The sequence below is a fragment of the Danio rerio genome, chromosome 16 (genome assembly GCF_049306965.1).
Source record: "Danio rerio strain Tuebingen ecotype United States chromosome 16, GRCz12tu, whole genome shotgun sequence".
In the NCBI taxonomy this organism is placed as follows: Eukaryota; Metazoa; Chordata; class Actinopteri; order Cypriniformes; family Danionidae; genus Danio; species Danio rerio.
The window spans coordinates 37590986-37609303 of NC_133191.1; the positions used below are offsets into that span (position 1 = coordinate 37590986).

General features: G+C 36.5%; 1 protein-coding gene across 4 annotated transcripts in view; it reads right to left on the reverse strand.

The window, feature by feature from the left end:
* Positions 1-18318, reverse strand: part of hivep3b (HIVEP zinc finger 3b) — a 104514-nt gene that overhangs the window by 38574 nt on the left and 47622 nt on the right. For 2 of the 4 annotated variants that reach the window (XR_012392247.1, XM_009292503.4), the window contains exon 1: positions 1496-1617. The exons of the other annotated variants lie outside the window; for them this stretch is intronic. The gene's annotated coding sequence lies outside the window, so the exon portion shown is untranslated. Of the gene's footprint in view, positions 1-1495; positions 1618-18318 lie in introns of those variants that run through there. 4 annotated transcript variants of the gene reach the window in all.

Below are 18318 nucleotides of genomic sequence, written 5' to 3' on the forward strand. Positions count from 1 at the left end.
GCAACCCAGTACTGGAAAACATCCATACACACTCATTCCTACACAAACACTATGGCCAATTTAGCTTATTTAATTCATCATACCCGCATGTATTTGAACTGTGGGGGAAACCCTGAGGAAACCCACGGCAAACACGGGGAGAACATGCAAACTACACACACAAATATGCCAACTGGCCCAACATAGACTCGGTCAAGCGTCCTTCTTGCTGTGAAGCGACAGTGCTAACCACTGAGCCACCGTGTCGCCTCTAAAACATGTATAAACTAATTTGACAAAGAGCTCAGCAAAAGAGCCACAAGTCTGCCAGCAAAGTTTTAGCATATTCAGACCAAACAAGCAGATTGTTATGCCAAACATGACTTGAGGTTACTAGTACAGTTTCTGTACAGTGCCACCAAATGGTCAGAAGAAATAATAAAGAAATCTCTTTTTGTGATTTGCCCACAAAAAAAAAAAATAAATAAACAAAATAGAAATCAGATTTGTCGAATTGTCGAACTGTACCAAAGTTTTTGCCATAATAGACATTTTATTGTACACATTTATCATACAATGCTATATTTTATAAACATAATACCATCATTTTGCTAAATAGGAATATGTCAGTCCCATGCCCTGAAGTTTTTGTAGCAGTTTGTTTTTTGTAACATTCAGGCCAAACAAGGAGTTTGTTATGCCAAACATGACTTGAAGTTACTTGCACACTTTCATAACAGTGCCACCAAATGGTCAGGAGAAATAAAAATAAAAACTGTCAAACTGTACCAAACTTTTCCATGATAGCCATTTTATTGTACAAAATGTATTATATAATACTATATTTTATGAGCATATTACCATATTGTTGCTAACTAGGCATATGTCAGTCCCATGCCCTAAAGGTTTCGATGGTCGAAATGATAATAAATGTAATGGCCTACCTTTAGGTATTTTTTCCCTGTATATTATAATTATCGTGTTAATAAGTCCTTAGATCATGCCAAGAACATCAATAACAATTTATCTATATTTGAATGCACTCACTTACTTCCACTTTTACTGAATTCCTCTTTAAACAACAGATTATAACAAGTGTTTGCATAATTGGATCTGAATGCCAGGTTTAATGTATTTCTTGCAATGTTATGTCATACTGGCACCAAACCTTAAGTGTAATTGTCACCCCTTGTTGACCACACAACTTTAATACAGGAGGAGTGTCACCTGTTGGTCTAAAATGATACTTAAAATCATTTGATCCACAGTAATCACTTAAATATTAAAGATATATCATCACGTCTTTAAAAAGCTATAAAAATACAATCCAATCTTTTTAAAAGCTGTGCGGACATTCAAATGGAAAAGAAAAAATAACTAGACATTTGCAGTATACCCACACACATTCACCCTCATGTAACATAAGTTGCATGCCACGCATTCAAAAAAAAAAAAAAAAAAAATTCGATGACATCAAACTTAAATACACTGTTAGCAAAACCAGCTGAATACTCACTCTGACAGCGGATCCCCTCATGTCTAGTAATTCCAGTTCGCGTCTGTTCTCTGAGCGGAACAGAGCGTACGGATGTCCATTACCTGAGGAGCTCTGCCACCTCACACTGCGAAAGCATGAATGAAAGCCACCAAACGGCGCGGCGGATATGAATGTTTGTGTTTGAGTGGGTGTACTTCTGTGAAGTGACTGAGGGGGAGAATAACAGACAGAGAGAGAGAGAGAGAGAAAGAAAGAGAGAGAGACGGGAGGGAGAGAGACAAGGAGGAAGAAAGCGGAGAGAGTGGGTGTGAGACAGACATGGAGACACATGGTGGCGAAGAAAAAGGTGTGTGAATGAATACGCTCACAGTGATTGAATAACAGGTTTCAGCTCCATGCGCAAGGACAAGCGGGAGGGTTGTTGTTGCCATGATAGACAATGATGCTTTTTTGGGGGGCTTTGTTAGTTTTGAGAGGGAAACAACCACGATAATATTTAGCATGAAGGCTATTAGTGTGTCTTAGGTGTTGTGATGGTCTTTTAGTTTAAAGAAATTCATTGAGTAAAGGGTTCAAATGGAAGAAGGATAAAAAAAATAAAGATTACAATAAGATTATGGAGTAAATTTATATTTTTTTATCTCTTGGTAGACCAGTGGCTCAGTGGTAAGCACTGATGACTCACAGCATGAAGGTTGCTAGTTCAAGTCCCAGTTGGCATTTCTGTTTGGAGTTTGCATGTTCTCCCAAGGATGGACCCAAGATTCTCATAGAAATCAGTCAAGTTCGGTGAAGGAAAAATCAAGGTTTGGGGTAACATTCAGTATGGGGGAGTGGGAGAGTTCTGCAGAGTGGATGCCAACATGCACAGCCTGAGGTATTACATTACAAACCACAGGAGAGAGGAAATTCTTTAGCAGAATAGCACTCCTTCTCATACTTCCGCCTCCACATCAAAGTTCCTGAAAGCAAAGAATATCAAGGTGCTCCAGGATTGGCCAGCCCAGTCACCAGCAATGAAAATTATTAAGCATGTCTGGGATACGACGAAGGAGGCATGAAAGAAGAAGCCAAAGGATCATGATGAACTGATGAACCATAATATATTGTATATGCCGATGTAAAAACAAATTTGCATTTTATGTATGCATGTTTGTACACATTACTCCACAGCACAAAGTATGTTATGTAAATGTAAACGCTAAGTTTTATATGTGATTAATCATTTTACACATTACATTCAATATTTACATGTCACGCAGAAATTTTCAGCATTCCAATGTCTTTAATTTGATTGGCCATAAACATAGAACTTTTTAAAGTTGTCAAGAATAAAAAGTAAATAAATAAACAAATAAAAATAAATAAATGTAATAATAATAATAATAATAATATTAATTATATATATATATATATATTATATATATATATATATATATATATATATATATATATATACATATAGATAGATAGATAGATAGATAGATAGATAGATAGATAGATAGATAGATAGATAGATAGATAGATAGATAGATAGATAGATAGATAGATAGATAGATAGATAGATAGATAGATAGATAGATAGATAGATAGATTGACTATTTGCTTTACTGTACATGTATTGTACTGTCAAATGTGATCAATTTAACAAACTACTGCAGAACTGTATTACCTTTTAAAAATCTAACACAAAACTTAATGATCATAAAAAAAAACTATTACTGTGACTACTGACCTCTACATAATACAGTGACTACTGAACACCACTTGTCATGTAAAGGGTAGTTTATATCAATCCTTTTCACAATTCATGCATGATGGTCTCAACGACTCTGGCCTTCCTAAAGTCTACTTGTAAACAGAAAAATGCAGCTCCATATTTGGAAGATGACATCATGATGATCTTGACCACTGACTGGGTGGAACCCTCCACTTTAAAAGCACATGAAGTAAGTGTACAGTTTGCAAGTGTACGTGTGCAAGTAGGTGTCAGATACATTATGAAAAGAATACCAGCTTTACTTTGAATCGGAAAAGATGCTTTAAAACACCTTGAAAGGTATTGTAAGTCAGAGACATTAAGACTAAATATTGACGTTGTACGAAATACTCAAAGTACTGTAAGCCAGTGGTTCTCAAACTTTTTTTCCTCAAGTACCTCCTCAGAAAAACATTGTCTCTCCACGTACCACCAAAATGAGCAGTTTTGAAATACAGTAGCGTAGGCCCAGTAAAGCAGCTACAACTCTGCAAAGTTAAAAAAAAACGTGGCAGATTACCTCAGAAATATAGGCTATATGTCATTTATGGCATATTATATACATCATTTTTGTTAAATTTTGAAATGTGTGTAGCATGTACATGACATATTTCATTCCTCCGCGTACCACAAAAAGGAAGCCTGCGTACCACAAGTGGTACACGTACCACAGTTTGAGAACCACTGCTGTAAGCTAAAGATTAAAAGCATGCATCAAATTAGCTATTTAAAGTAAGAACCTGCAAGTATATAGGATTAAAAAAAACCGAAAAGTTAAGGTAACTCAAACCATGTGAGAAAACCGATTACAACAAAACATTTAAGTTCAAAAACTAATCGTAATGAGTACTGTAAACTTAGTCTATTTGAGTAAACGAAGCAATTTGAGCACAGTAAAACCCAATAAATGATGCAGACTCAAACCAACTGAGTACTATAAAACCCAAAAAGTCAGGGTTACTCAAATCACATGAGGAAATTGGTTGCAACAAAAACTAATCCTAATGAGTACTGTGAACTTAATCCATTTGAGTAAATGAAGCAATTTGAGCAATTATAATATTAATAATAAAAAGAACTCAAACTCAAACTGAGCACCGTAAAACCCAATTATTCAAGGCAACTCAAACTGTTTAAGGAAACTGATTGCAACAAACCATTTGAGTTAAAAAAATAGCTACATGAGTACAGCAAACTTACACCATTCAAGTTTAAAAAATGAGGTATTAAATGAACTCATTACCTTCAACACTGAGTTCAAAACTATTTTCAAATGAGTAGAGTAAATTTTGAGTTAACTACACTCATTTCATTTGATAGTGTTGACTTTTGGGTTTTGCAGTGTAGTTACAGTATCAGTATATATCAGTTGATTGATAACATTAAGAATTGCAAACATTTTTTAAACATTCCTTTTTTAGATTTAATTGTTTATTTGTATATGTTTAATTGTTATACTATATGTAAATGAGGAATTATTTATTTAACGATTACATTTAAATTTATTTGCATATATTTTTTTTAACAAGTAGCATATTTTGTAGTTTTTTATATTTAAGTTGATGTTTTTACAGAGGGGATTTTGGGAAACTCTTTTTAATCACTACATAATCTACATAATCACTACATAAAAGAAAAAAGTCATTTGCTAATAAAATGTTGTTTGAAATCAGGAGAATTATAAATGGACATGTTCCTCAATAAAAACCTTAACAATATAGATATGGATAAAACTGAAATTGGGTACGGACTTTAAAAATATGTATTGTAATTTAAATGTAAAAACACAGATTGACAGAGTGCAATAAAAGAAGCACTTAAAAATCGGTTATGGATTTTTTTTTTTTTTACATTAGACTGAAAAAAAAAAACTCACAATATAAAGCCAAGTAACCAGAAATCTCAAAATCGACCAATTTATGTAAAAAATGTCAGGACCACCAGCGATCAAACCCTTATAGATCGCTGGAGAACATTCATTATCACCGGGACTACAATCCTGTCACCATAAAAACTACAATCCTGTCATGCATTTCACTCACACAGCTGGGAGAAGCTCAAGGACTGACCACTCAGCCTATATAAACTGATTGACATTCACATTGCTGAGTCTTGTTGGTGTAAACCCTGTAAACCTGTCTCTCCGTGTTTGACCCTTGCCTTGTTCCCTTGTTTACATTGTCTGTCACCTTCTACACTATACGTCTCAATTTCCTTGTATGCAGGCACGTGCACACATAGGGCTCAACCTGTGCAGTGCACATGCCCTTTTAAGTCTTGGATAGAAAGTGCCCTTCCAAAATGATCAAAAGTGCCCCTGCGACGCAACACACCCTTGGTCCCGCCCTTCAGTAGGCGGGCGACAACACCGCTCTTGAGTACGCGTGCGACAACACAGCTGATTGGGCCTGCTTGTATGTACTAGTTTGCAACTGTAATTGACACCCGTTGTCACCCGACTCCATTTTGGTTACAAATTTAGTGAAATAAATAAATAAATAAATAAATAAATAAATAAATAAATATATCTACACACAGCATTCACTCATCCACACGTGCGAATCAGAACAGCAGCAGAGAGTAAATGGAGGTCACAGTTATAGGAAATTCCTCCAGGGCAGCGGCTCAAACACAGAGCCATGATGGTGCATTGTGGGCGATGAATAAACACTCTACAAATGGGGCTTTCCCAGTGAACGGATGACATGGGCACTAAGAGCTGCTTTCCACATGATGCTAACAGCAATAAAAACACTCTTCATTCCATCATTTCCTGATTTCATAAATACAAATGTAGTAAAATAAATACTGAAAAGGATAGTTTTGATCCTTTCTTTTGGTTTGGGTCACAAATTTTAAACTAGTGACTGAAAATGCTACCAAATATGAGAAAACTTGATGCGAAAATGTCAAATGCAGGGCATTAAATGTGTAGCTGACCTGAGACATGAACATTCTAATAAATTTTCATTTAATATAAAAACAATATGATAAACAATATATATATTTTTAAATATAAAACAATAACAAATATGTAATTTATTAATATGAAATGAATTAGGGAGTTAGTTTGATGATCATTGCTGTGGATTATATTTTATTGTTATATATTGTCAATATTATTATTGTTATGGACTGTTATTTATCATAGATAGGATTAAACGCTTCTTCCCATTTCTTTTTAGACATGTATGAGTGAAAACTGTTTAGCATTGAGTTGTACGATTTGCTTCGCTTAATAACTGTATTTATTTTAGTTTATTTTTTGCATGTTTAAAGTAATAGAAGAGAAGAATTTAGAAATGTAAAATGCAGAGGCATTAAATTTTTACCTGATATAAAATATAAAGATTCTAATCAATTGTATAATAACAATATGACAAACTTTATATATTTATATAAATATAAAACAATACAAAGAATATAATTTAATAATGTAATATGAAATATAAGGTTAACATGGTGACTCACAGCAAGAAGATCATTGTTTCTAGTCCCGGTTAGATCAGTAGGCTTTTCTGTGTAGAGTTTGCATATTCTACCTGTGTTCGTGTGGGTTTCCTCCGGGTGCTCTGGTTTCTCCTACAGTCCAAAGATATGCACTATAGGTAAATTGAATAAACTAAATTGGCCGTTCATTCTGCTGTGATGACCCCTGATGAATAAAAGGACTAAGCCACAGGTGTCCAACTCAGTTTCCGGAGGGCCACAGCTCTGCACAGTTTAGTTCCAACCCAAACTAAACACATCTGATCAAACTAATTAAGTCCATTAGGTTTGTTTGAAATCTAAGTGTGTTGAAGCAGGATTGGAGCTAAACTGTGCAAAGCTGCGCATATTATTATTTATTGTAATGGAATGTGATTTATTATAGATGTAAAGAGGAGAAGGAGTAGGATTAATTAAGCATATGGTTCTTCCTATTCTTTTCAGACATGTACGAGTTAAAAATCATTTGTATTGCGTTATATGATTCGCTTTGCTTAATAATTGTATTCATTTTATTTAGTTTTTTACGTTCAAAATAAAGTTTAAGTAAAAGTCATATTATGACATATTTGTAACACATGAGTAGCGGATTAGCTCAAGGTTAAATTTCCAGTGCCTTCTCCACCATTAATACTGTAGCGGATTAGCTCAAAGGGAAGAAGATTCATTTGAATGGGGCTTCAGAAGAATCGACTCTTTAAATCTGAACAATTGAATCCAGCGATCGTTCGAACGAACAGTTTACTTTAATTTCGGCTATTGCTATTAAAAAAAAAAACACCATTTATGTTTAAGCAGGTTAGCAAGATCGAAGTTTCAGACATTAGAATCATAAAAAGGCCCCTTTCTTTATACAAAATTAAACTTTGACAAATCTAATAGAAGCTAACACCTAACACAAACACACATTCATACCAGTGTAGAGAAGAGTAAAGAAAGTAAAGTAAGAGGTTGAGAGAATGTAATGCTGGAAAACCTCGGATTTTGTAAGACCAAACCAAACGAACCAAAAATAATCAATTTAACCCTTTTATGGTCTCTTTAGGGTTGCATTTAGTTTACAAAAGTTCAAATGGAAGCTACTTGCGTTCCTTCGTAATGTGAAGAAGCTCCCTCTGTTGAGCAAGAGGGTTACGTTTTATATTTATTACATAATATAGGTGAATTGAATAAACTAAATCGGCTAAAGTGTATATGTAAATGAGAGTGTATGGGTGTTTCCCAGTACTGGGTTGCAGCTGAAAGGGCATCCGTTGCGTAAAACATATGCTGGATAAGTTGGCAGTTCATTCCGCTGTGGCGACCTCTCATGAATAAAGAGACTAGCCAACGAATGAACATTTCCTCCTCACACTTAATTATTCCTCTTTACTCTTTTGTTTATTTCTCTCATTTTATCAATCTTCCCGAATGATTGTGTGACCTTCAGCGTCATGTGGAGCAGGACAGCGTTGTGTGCATTGTGTTGGATCTGAATGTGATCTTTGTGCTGATGGTCAGCCTGTTTAAAGGAGGGGGGTCTGTGGCCAGGCATTGCCCATACTGTAGCCCTCTGGGAGGGGAACTCACATTTCCGTCATCTCATTGTCTTCTGTTTTTCCAAGAAGCGATGGCACAACAGAGGCTCTGTATATCTGATCAACAATGGCATGACGGATTGTCTTGTTATAGTGAGATCTCCACTGCCACACCATGCGAGGAAAGCTAGGCCAATTCAAGAAAGCAGAAAAACACATAAAATGAAGTGAAATTACAACGGGATCCAGACTGTCAGTACCAATAAAAGTAAGTCCTGGAATTGCTGCATATCCCCAACGCTGAAGAGATTATGGGAATAAAGTTTTGTTTATGGTCTTTGGTGTTCAAACTTGAAGATCTCCAGGAATCAGTTTCAGCTCGAGGCTCTTTATGGACATCTGTGTAAACACGATAGAGCGAGGATCGACCACTATATTAGCTTACCACTTGTGTTCACTGATAAATCAAGTTTTTGAAGAATGTTGGGTAGCAACTGACATTCATAGAGGGAAAAAAAACTATAGAAATTAGTGACAGCTGATTTCCAATTTTCTCCTAAGTATTAAAAAAGCTGGACAGTATACTGTATCATATCATGCTGCAGTACGATTTGTGACGAATGCATCTTCACGTACTAAAATGGTTGGCTGGTTTTTCCTGGAATCAAAGGAGAAAATGCATATGCTTCTATTCACTGCTTGGGCATTGTTGGGTAAATTGTCATCTTATATTTGTAAACTTTCATCATATTATACTTGTAGTTATACACAAAATTCCTATAAATCACATTAAAACAGTATTATTATTGTTCATTTATTTGTTTGCTGGAAATTAGACCTGAATTTAGAAATAGTTTTGAAACAAATCTTTGCACTTAACAAACAAAATGAATTATGTAGGTTAATGGATGTCTGTGCGTACAACACAGTTTCCTTATCAGCGAAAGAAAGTGAAAGTGAAAGTAAAGGCCGATTGGAGGAGGCTCATTCTTTATTCATTCATTCATTTTCTTTTCAACTTTAAAATAAAGTCCCTTTATTAATCTGGGGTCACCACAGCGGAATAAATCACCAACTGATCCAGCATATGTTTTACGTAGTGGATGCACATCCAGCTGCAACCCATCACTGGGAAACACCCATACACTCTTATTCACACACATACACTACAGACAATTTTAGCTTACCCAATTCACCTATAGCACGTCTTCCAGGGCACCCGGAAGAAACCTATGCCAACACAGCAACAACATGTAAACTCTACACAGAAATGCCAACTGACCCAGCCGAGGCTTGAATCAGCGTCCTTTTTTCTTACATTAACATATAAGAAACTAAATATTTACTACTTAAAATCTTAGACCCATTTGTAAAAAAATTATATCATGGATGATGCTGTTTGGGGGTGCATGGCATTTAAAAGATTTAAACCCCACATTCACATAGTTTCTAAACACATTTATACACCCCTCCAAACCCTGATGGCACTCTACAAATAGACTCAAATCTATCTTTTATCAACGTTAATAGATGGACACTAATTTAGCAGCATTTAAAAAGAGATTCCTGGACAGAAAATGCTGGTGCTATGGCAAACTTTCCCAGCCTCCTTAGCTAAAGCCCTCACTTCTATTAGTGTTCTACAGCAGTGGGAGTGAAGAGGGTTTGTTTTTAGAGCCGGAGCGGTACAGGAGGCCTTTGTCTCCTCGCCTGTCACCACCCAGTCTCTCTAGAGGGGGACTGAAAGTCAAAAATAGCCCGATCCCCAACGATAAAACACCAAAACATGAAAAAGCCAAGAACTCACAGCCAGTGGCAGCGCTGATGGATAACAAAGATGGTAGTTTGGTTGGCAACAAGCAAGTGTTATTCGCCTCCTTGTGTAATTCCACATTATTTTCTCTTATAACCTGTCAGAATTATCAATCATTAACGTTGCGTCAGTAATTTTGTAACTTTGAAGTAACATGTATACTTACTAGATGTGTAATGCGATGCAACGTGTCCGTATTGAGCTATGTGAGGCACATTTATGTCATTTTGGCCCTGTCCTGGACTGTAATTTAAAGCAAATTAGCGGTCTTGGACTTTGCAGACAAAATGTATTTTTACAATTGCCGCCCACAAAATGAGGACATTTAAAAAGGGAAAACGGTAAAAATGGAACTGCTTATGAAAATATTTGCACAGGGATTTTAAATGTCAGACCAAGTACACAGAAAAGGAGCTCCAAACAAATCCACCAAATCAGCAATTTCAAAATTTATTGGTAATTATCCATTGTGAATCTGGGACAAGGAAGTCTTGAAGTACAGATCTTTAATTATCTCTATTTAGAACTGGTCTTGTGCCTTCAGCTCTACTATCATCTGTATTGCCAGGTATGTTTACACATTTTATAAGAAGTGATGGTTTCCTATGAACAGTAAAAATAAATCCTTTTGGATGAAAGCATCTGCTAAATTAATTCATGAAATGTGTATGGCTGTGGACTAACCCTTTGACACATAAGTTTTAAATTCTCCAGCTGACCCTCCTGCGTGAGATTTTTTTTTTTGTGAACGTCACTTAAAATTAAATTCAATTCACCTTTATTTGTATAGCGCTTTTACAATGTAGATTTTGTCAAAGCAGCTTCACATAAAATATCATAGTAAATTGAAACAGTGTAGTTCAGTTTAAGTTTAGTTCAGTTTATCTCAGTTCAGTGTGGTTTAATAATCACTACTGAAAGTCCAAACTGAAGAGCAAATCCATCAATGTGCAGCTCTACAGTTCCCAAACCATGCAATCTAGTGGCAACAGTGGCGAGGAAAAAAACTTCACCAATTAGTGAAAGTGAAGAAAAAAAAAAGAGGACCAGGCTCAGATGGGTATGACCATTTCTCTTCTGGCAAAATGTCTTGTGCAGAGCTGCAGTCTAAGCACCAGAGGCTGGATCCATTGCGTTTCAAAGTTCCCATGATGGGGCGTCAAGTTTATCACTTGACTCACCAGCCCCAATGATCTATTGTATTTCTTTTTGCCCTTTTCTGTAAATATTTACAAATGATCTGATTATATTGTGAAATTTATCTGATTCTCAAATATGCGATAGAACATATATTTTGTGTTTTAAACAGCTTAATAACGATCATATTATTTGTTATATAAGGGTAATGGGAGCAGTCGTTGTACTCCTACCTCAATCGTAAACCCATCCCTTTGAGTAATATAAAAATATTATTTGTTACAGCACTAAAAAAATATTTAAAGATGATTCCATAGATTTACTACATTTTTTTTGCGTTAAGTGGATGTCAAAATTTTTTTGGGCAAATTTAAACAAAAAAATTTAATTAAAATTAAAAGTTAAACATTATTGAATTTAATTTGTTTGTTTAAATTCAACACAAATAAATAGATTGCAACAGTTCTGCATGCAACACTTTTTTTAATGAGTGTCACAAAAAAAATGCTATATTGACGTGAGTATCCATGAGTATTAATGCGGTACTTAATGAATCATATAAATACTTCTTGTTAACTTCCGATCCCAGCTGTATCCCCTCTAGCAATATGTGCAGGAGAGATTTGAGCTTCTGGATTTATGTCATGTTTGGTCATAATTTTCTTCTGAAATACTTGATGGTAAGAAATTATAAACATACACACATTGAGCCTCCCATGACAAGCACTGTGCACACTTTCTGTGCCTCAGTATGCTTCAGGGACCAGCCAAGGCTGATCACACTGGTGTGATCATACACATGGAAGGGGGGTCAAAAGAGATTCAATTTTAAAAACAAAACCTCAAAATCGGCATTTTAATTCAAACACTGGCACTATTTAAATAATACAACGATATTTGAGAGAACTTAAATACTATATAGCTGAACAAGTTTAATAGAGCTTTAATTTGTTTATTGATTAATCAATTTACTGTTGTTATTTACAATATTATATATTATTATGAATATTTACACATTATAAACGCATTTGAACCTTCACACTTACACACTTATTATATGGCCTTCCCCTACTCCTACCTCAAACACAGAAGACCTTATTAAGTATGACACAAACACATCTTCCATTTGAAGTTTCTAGATATATAAAAACTCACGCACACACGCGCACACACACACACGCGCACACACACACGCGCACACACACACGCGCACACACACACGCGCACACACACACGCGCACACACACACACGCGCACACACACACGCACACACACACACACACACACACACACACACACACACACACACACACACACACACACACACACACACACACACACCTCCTATTCTCATGGCCTAATGTGAATGAGATCCTGGTGGACTGCTGCATGCAAGTCCTTTTTGTATTATCATCAATCAATAAAGCAGGTCTTTGGCTCAGATATGTGATTTGATTATGTCTAACCAGAGTAATTCTGATTCAGTGTATAGTCTGCACTGCATTAGAGCACCAATATCCCTCAGTACGGTCTTTACCCAGTTTCATTGAGCCACACTACACAGAACAACGGCCAAAAGTCACAGGGTACATTCCAGTTTCAAAATATATGTAAATCTAGATTGTTCAGACTCCAGTGGCACAGTGCAATACTGCAGAAGCATGAGTAGGAGTGAAGCTCTCTGGTGCTGTGTGTTGTGTAATACGGTACTTGCACATCCTCCCCTATCATTTACATTAGACTTACGCCTTTGGCAGACACTTTAGTGCATTGAAGAAGCATTTAATCGGTATGCGTGTGCTTGGAGAATTAGACACATGACTCAGTTACAAGAACTGCCATGTATAAACTTAACTACTTGAAATATCACCAGCAATGGTTGCATATTCTGAGTAGGTCCAAACCTACAACTTTTTAGGAACTGAGAAAACCTTGCATATTTTTTCACCGTCATATTGTTTTCAGAGGATGATTTTCAATGAAAATGTTAGATATCACACTGACTTAAAACTTAAATGTCTAACAAAGGGTATTACAACTTATAATTTGAAATTATAAATAATAATTTTGCATGTTTTTGGGGACCCTTGATAAATCAGATAATGATTGGGTGAATGATTGATCATAGGTCTACTTGATTGATTGATTAATTTTCTTTTCGGCTTAGTCACTTCATTAATCTGCGGTCACCACAGCAGAAAAAACTGCCAACTTATCCAGCATATGTTTTACGCAGCAGATACCCTTCCAGCTGCAACCCGTCAGTGGGAAACACCCATACACACTCATTCACACACATACTCTATGGAAAATGTTAGCCTACCCGATTCACCTATAGCGCATGTTTTTGGACTTGTGGGGGAAACCGGAGCACCCGGATGAAACTCACACGAACAGGGGGAAAACATGCAAACAGAAATGCCAACTGGCCCAGCTGGGGCTCGAACCAGCGACCTTCTTGCTGTGAGGCGATTGTGCTACCCACTGCATTTTTGCCATGTGCAAACAGTTGTAGGCAAAATTATAAGCTTTAAAAGTTGTTGTTTTTAAAAAATATATGTGAAATATACTTTTCAATATATTTTAAAACATAACTTTTAAAATAACTAATTTCTAATAACTAATTACTTTAAACATTGCCATGATTACTAAATGCATTATATTTGACTAGTTATTTTGCAACATACTAGTATTTTGCCTAATACAATAAATACAGTATTTTTGCTGTAATTGATTTACAGTAAGTTTCTGGCAAACTGCTGCCAGTTAGTTATTGTAGATTATACAGGTATTTGCTAATGGTGTAACAATATTAATCTATGAAATCAAGTAAATACATGGAGCAGCACGGTGGCAGAGTGTGTAGCACGATCGCTTTACAGCAAGAAGGTCACTAGTTCGAGCCCCAGCTGGGTCAGCTGGCATTTCTAAGTGGAGATTGCATGTTCTCCCCGAGTTTGCGTGGGTTTCCTCTGGGTGCTTCGGTTTTCCCCCACAAGTCTAAAGACATGCAGTATAGATTGAATTGGGTAAGCTAAATTGTCTGTAGTTTATGTGTGTGGATGAGTGTGTGTGGATGTTTCCCAGTGATGGGTTGCAGCTGGAAGGGCATCCGCTGCATAAAACATATGCTGGATAAGTTGACGGTTCATTACACTGTGGTGACCCCAGGTTAATAAAGGGACTGAGCCGAAAAGAAATAAAGTAAATACATGTTTTCCAGAAATAATATATAGTGTTTAGTTGTTTTGTCATTGTGTGAAACTAGATAAAACCTTCTATGTGAACAACAGACAGAAATAATGAAATATGACACATAAACAACCATAAATGTGTGAAAGAAAAGTGTCAAAACATTCTGACAGAAGGCAACAATCAAAATCTTTTAAAGAAATTAAAAAGAGCATCAAAGAGGAGAGATGCAGACAGAAATACGCATGATATGTCATGGGAAGAAAACACAAGCGACAAAAATAGAAGGAGGAAGTCACACTTTTAGAAGCCGCCCACTCATTTCGGAGCCGACGAGTTTCTCTTGTCATTGTGTGGGTGACAAGACTCAAAGCAGTGGGAAACCACATTAAACACTTTTTTATATCTACACACTCCCCAGCAACAACTTGAACTTGCTGAGACATGACCGACAAGACCAGGAAGTGAAAGTCAGAGCGTTGGAAACAGGTTTCACTGGCAGCAGGCATCAAATGACAGCTGATCTTTTGATAGTGAATTTCACACATTAGATTCATTCAAGTTCATTTTCATGAGGAACATTCAAAGATATCAACCTGAGATGGACATGAGAGGGATTTTGTCACAGTAAAAACAATAAAAGTATGAAATAAGTGTTATCTGAGAAGTTAAACTCAAACAAGTCTGACAGCAAAACACATAGCTCTGTGACAAAGAAAAGAGTAGATTTCCATAATTTGCATGCACTGCCTCTTGTGTATTAATAGCATCCAGCATCATCAACCAGGACAAAACAATATTTTTATCTGAAAGAGAGAATTAATCAATTAACCTAAGGTTACAACTATCAACTATCATGAGATTCTATCTAGATGTGTAACTTCAGTAAGTGTTACACACCGACCACTGATGAAGAGAGCAGGGAAAATTAATTCAACAAACACGCATACAACTGACCCAACATGTAGAATGCTGCTTTCTGCTCAATTAAGTAAGATAAGATAATATTGTTACCTAAGCAGTAAAACAGCATATAAATATGATTTCGGAAGATCATGTGACATTGCACATTGGAGGAATAATCCTGAATATTGGAAATAATGTTTCCAGTGAGGACTGTTCATGCTTTTATCAGCAGAAGGGTGGATTACTGTAATGGACTCCTCACTGGCTTTACTAAAAACACAGTCCGACAGCTGCTGCTCATCTAGAACGCTGCTGCCAGGATTCTGACCAGAACCAGAAAATCAGAGTACATCACACCTGTCCTCAGATCTTTACACTGGCTCCCAGTTACATCATTATTACTTGTATATAAATGACTAAATGGCCTAGGACCTCAATACATTACAGATATGCTCAACCTCAAGAATAACCTCAAGAATTCAAGAATTGTGTTGTTTTAGCTTATAAGTAGTTTGAACAACAGCAAACAAAAATTTGAAGTGTTTGAATGTTGTGCCATTCAACATTTTGAGATTAAATGAATGACTAAACTTTTTAGGATTTCTTTTACACAATATTCCCTTCAAAAGTAAAAAACGTTAATTTACCATTTTGGGAATTATATTCTGGCCTTTATATATATTTTTTACATTTTAAAATTTATTTTAGGCTTTGAAAAGAAAGCTATGGCCGTTACAACATGCCAACATTTTGCATTCCTAAATCTATTTTGATTGCAGCTTAATTACATACATTTTCCTCTCCTATTCATATGCATATATATGGATTCCCTAGAGTTTAGTACGTGTCATGTTAGAAGTTCAAGCCATTCTAAGCTTCTTCAACCCAATAATTCATGCACTTCTGTTGGCGTGCGCAGCTGTTTGCCGCCCAGCTCATATCAGTCTCAGCATACTCCCGGTTTAAGGCTCTCATTCCAAGAGGATCACCTCTGTGTTTGTGTTCATCGAACGCACAGAAACATCACTCACAAGACAGCAGATATCAGCTCATCAAGCTCACCTAATCAGCAGACATGTACAGTTGTGCACCATCTGCTCTCCATCTCTCGACTGGCGCTCAACTAAAGACTCTGTAAATCACGCACGGCAATAATATTAGACACTGTGCAGCCAGTCGCACACTAAATTACAGTTGGCAGCCATGAATGCAGTGTAAATGCAGTTTAAAAATGTAAAATTAAACAGTTCCAAATAACCCCAAATAAACTTCAAATTCATACCAAACAAATGACTACTTGAAAATAAAGGAAGAGGCACAGACATAAACAAGCTAAATAGAGGGAAAAAACACACACTAATTTGCCCATTGGAAATGCTTAATTAGCTTTCAATAAGGACACAATGGTTGGGGGTCAGTGACTTCTTGGTAGTTTCTCGGCTTGAACAAAATGAAGCTTAACTCTCGGTTGGCTGTCGTTCAGAGGTGTATTAAGCCAGGGTGGGTTACTTTGCGTTTTGTGGTTTATGTTCCTGGATGGAAGGATTCTCCCCTGATACCAGGTCTATTTCTAGCCACTCTAGCTCAGGTCTCCTGGCTCACTGTAGAGAAAGAGGGGTTTGACTGTGGCCGATCCCCACAGCAGACACACACATGTATACAAAGATATTACTCAAGTAGAGGGCTGAAAAACCTCCCTGGGGTTAATGGCAAACAAACTCGTTCACCACTAAGTTAAATACTTCATTTTGAAGTGGAAAAGACATTGAATAAACTATTTAAAACTTCTCCTGCCCTAGGCAAATCAAACAATCATGGTGGTGAAAGTGTTTCGGTTTTGGTGTATCATTATCCTAAAGGGGTGATTTGGAGTGACAAAAAAAATGGAGGTTATTCATTTCCAATCAGACTAGCACAATTTCTAAGTTTTAAAAGAAGAATAAAAGAAAATTGAATAATTTTTGCAAAAAAATTGTCAAAACTAAATATTTATTTTCAATTATATATTTCAATTCAATTTACACTACTGTTAAAAAGCTTGAGGTCTGTAAAATGTGTATTGTGTTTAAAAAAAGGCTCTTGGGATTGAAAATAATGCCTTTATTTGAAATGCTAAATACTGAAAATTATTACAATTTAAAACATCTGTTTTCATTCAGTCATTTTCCTTCAGCTTAGTCCCTTTATTAATAAGAGGTTGCCACAGCAAAATAAGCCGCCAACTTATCCAGCACATGTTTTACACAGCGGATGCCTTTCCAGCTGCAACTCAGTAATGGCAAACACCCATACACTCTCACATTCACACACACAACCTTCTTACCGTGAGGCGACAGTGCTAACCACCGAGACCTACGTGACAAGAACTGACCAATCAGCTTAAGCTAGTCTGGAATATACACATTTCAGTAGACTAATTATCTCAGACAAACACAGAACACCCAAACACTGCAGTGCTTGGTAATTTTCTCCATAAATAAAATTGTATCAGAGTGACAGCAATGTTTTGTCAGCTCATCGTCCTTTGAGAAAATGGTTATTGGTCGCCTAGAAACCTACAGCCTACGAAATGACGCTCCGCCCCTTGGTTTACGGTAAAATTGTCAAGCGTTGATAAAAAGGTTGAGGACCACTGCTTTACGGGAATCAACACTTGTAAACACTCGCTCCAACTGGCTTGCCACTCTCCGCGCCATCCACACTTGTCATCGATATTAAGCCGACCAGTCATAGAGCTTGCGCTACATATCATTGTGTTGTTGCATTTTGTTGGGAGGTGTGCCACAGCGAGGGGTATACGACCATGTGATGGTTGCGGCGGACCATACACATGAGGTGCGTCCCAAATCGCATAGTTACGCAATATTCTACGCCATTTTGTAGTATAAATAGTGTAAGTAGTGCATTTACACTGAAAACATTGAAAATAATAAGTGCCTTTTAATTACACAGATGATGCACTCATTCAGCCCGTAAAATGAAATGTGTAATGATGGACACTTCACACACTCAATGGCCACTGCTTTCC